Source organism: Zingiber officinale, chromosome 11B (assembly GCF_018446385.1).
Source record: "Zingiber officinale cultivar Zhangliang chromosome 11B, Zo_v1.1, whole genome shotgun sequence".
NCBI classification, from domain to species: Eukaryota; Viridiplantae; Streptophyta; class Magnoliopsida; order Zingiberales; family Zingiberaceae; genus Zingiber; species Zingiber officinale.
Genome location: NC_056007.1, coordinates 86,460,031 through 86,463,136, shown reverse-complemented (window position 1 = coordinate 86,463,136; position 3,106 = coordinate 86,460,031). Strand labels below are relative to the sequence as shown.

The window sequence follows — 3,106 nt, the reverse complement described above, 5'->3', positions numbered from 1 at the left end:
GCCTATTTAACACTACACCCAAGTTCTCATGGAGATGTAGCGGTCCTTGCTGAGACGTTACAGTCGGACCCTGTAACGCGAACTCTTGCATATTTATCACTACACCCGAGTTCTGGAGATGTAGCGGTCCTTGCCGAGACGTTACAGTCGGACCCTGCAACGCGTTCCTTCCGGGGAACAACCTAGCATTAGTACAATAGTTTAATGGATTCATTCATTGAATATTTGCCATAGTTTGACGCTGGCTGGCAACCTAACGCAACCCTCCTCCTTTATCCGGGCTTGGGACCGGCCATGACCGGTCATCATGGGCGGAGTTGGATAAAGAGCACTAGAAAAACAATATTAAAATGACGATCAAAAGTTCCCTAATACAGTCCTTTCGACTTTCAAGTAATATCCAGTGGAGGAGGAAGAAAGAAGGGAAAGATGAAAGTTCCCTAATACAATTTCGATTTCCCTTTTCATTGGACCTATCAGTTTCTATTTCCTCTTGGTCGTGTTAGCATATTTAATCCATTTCCATTTCTCAGTTTCTTTTTTTTGTGCTACAATTGCTATAATATTTCCACTAGTTTAATTGTTGTAGCTACTAGTGATTTTGAACTTTGCCCTGAATAAAAAACGTATGGTCTCTAAAAGCTCGGGTCTTCTAGATCATTGTTCGATGATTTCATGCATGACCAAACTCTCTAGAAGACTTATTTTTATAAAAAAGAAAAAAAAAATTGGTATCAGGTACATGGATGATGATGTAGTGAATTAGGGTACTAATATTTTATAAGTCAAACAAAAACCTATTTACTTTTGTTGGTTTCACAATGATTTTCATTGGCCAATTTCATATCCTATTTTTTGAGCAACCAGATCCAGTTTAGTTTTTAATCTCTGATTACTGTAATTGTTAGCCACTACAATATAAGAGATTAGTATAGCTAAGATATGATCACTCATAGAACTCAGTTATAGGGTAAGAAGATCTCTATAGGACTGATCTCAAATAGTTGGATCAAACAGTTTGTTGCAGTATAGGCTTGTACTATTTTTGTAGTGTAATTTTAAATTTAATTTTTATGACAAGTTTTATTTCTTTCATATTGTGCACGGGCAGACTCATAATGGAGAAGTTGCCTCACTCGTATCATTAATCTACATGTGCTGTACACAATGAGTGTGTTTTTATTTTTGATCATATGTTATTTAGAACTCATGCTGATATGCTTACCTTTGGTTGATGTTCTTTCAGTGTCCAAGTGGGCACACTTTGTGCTTTTCCTACAAAAACAAAGTAAACAAGTGCCCAATCTGCCGAAAGGAAATTGGCCAAATCCGTTGTTTAGCACTGGAAAAACTTGCTGCTTCACTCCATTTACCTTGTTCATACCATCATCTTGGTTGCACAGAAATGATGCCCTATTACAGCAAGTTGCAGCACAAAACACATTGTGTTTACTAGCCTTATGCATGCCCTCATCCTGGTTCAGATTGTCCCTTCACCGGAGACATTCATGAACTTATGTCACATCTTAAACAATGCCACAAATTGGATCTTCAAGCAGGAAGCACTTTCCATCACCGTTATGTGAAACAGGATCCTCATTTTGTTGACAATTGCTCATGGACTCTAACTGTAAGCAGAGCCTTTCCTGGGACATACTGCATTTTTTCTGCAGTTACTTAGAAAGTTACTTGTTAATACACATGGATTATTTCTTGTCCTTTTGACACATTTTGATTGTTATTTCTTTTCCCAGCTATTCAACTGCTTCGACTGCTACTTCTGCCTTCATTCCGAAGCGTTTGTGATAGGTTGTGAGCCAGTTTATATGACCTTCATCTGTTTCATGGGCGAAGAGTCTGAGGCAAGGAAGTTCACTATTGCCTTGAAATTGGAGGCCATGGGCGCAACATGAAATGGCAAGGTGTACCTCAAAGCATCAGGACTCACCACAGGATGGTGCGAGACAGCTACGATGGGCTCATAGCCCTGAACTTTGCTTCTCAAAAATCAGATGTTTTTGCTCTCGAGCAGATTTTGCTACTGGAAGCCTCAATGGCACTCTAATTCCAGACATTTCATCGCTACTACTTGGATATATTACTCAGTAAATCTTGAAACTCATAGGAGACAGGCACAAACCCCAAACCCATAAAAATAGGATGGTTTTGCTATCCCGCAGATTTTGCTCCTGGAAGCCTCAATGGCACTGTTATTCCAGATCTCAAATCACTGTATATCTAATCGGTAAAAAGCAACTGAACAATGGTGTATATGTGCATTTTGTTATTAAGTATATTCGAAAACTACTCGATATCTTTCTTGTTTCTAACTGGATCGATGAGTTGAGAACAGGAAGTTTTAAAACTAATATTATGTTAGAGTCAACAAGTTATCTCAAAGATTATTTGGGATCGAAGAATTTATAGACTTGAGGATTATCTTCTCCTCCAGAGTTTGATTATAGTTCAAAGAAAGAATTTTATGTAGCGTATGGACAAACATTTTATATAAGGCTTCCCGAGATGCCACTGAAACAAACAACGCCAAAAGATCTAGAAAAATCACATTTTAGGCTCTGAAAACATTCAGCACCCAGCAAAAACTCACATATACCAAATGCAACCATATCATACGTGTCCCCAAATGCTCCTTCAATTCTCCAATATTTACATCACCAAAACCATAAAAAACGATTTCTTTGCTGTACAAAACTCGCAAAAGAAAAAGCATGCAATGGAACACCATGCATCCACAAAGGACAACAAACTCAACAATGATCTAGTCACAACAAAAATAATGTTAGATTAAAGGAGAACATGGATTATACTAAGTGTAAAATTCAGTACCAACAGCCTAGAATTAATCAAATCAAAACAAAAGAGAATAGTTCTTTAACATTGTCTAATTGAAGAAGTTGAAGGTAAATGTCAAAGTCAAAGATTTCATGCTTAGGATCGACAAAAGAAAACAAGTTACATCAGGAAATAAATTGCACCATTTAGAGTTACATCACAATGTCAAGTTAAAGGATTTCATGCTTAGGATTTTCTGCCATGATTTTCTTTCCTTGTACCTGAACAGCACTAATATGCAAAAAAATACATA

The 3,106-nt window shown here is 37.4% G+C and overlaps 1 long non-coding RNA gene across 1 annotated transcript; it reads left to right on the top strand.

The window, feature by feature from the left end:
• The first annotated feature begins 229 nt into the window (after positions 1-229).
• Positions 230-2,305, top strand: LOC122034364. The gene is made up of 2 exons (XR_006126696.1): positions 230-1,630; positions 1,755-2,305. It is a non-coding gene; the product is annotated as an uncharacterized LOC122034364 (long non-coding RNA).
• Positions 2,306-3,106: the final 801 nt, after the last annotated feature.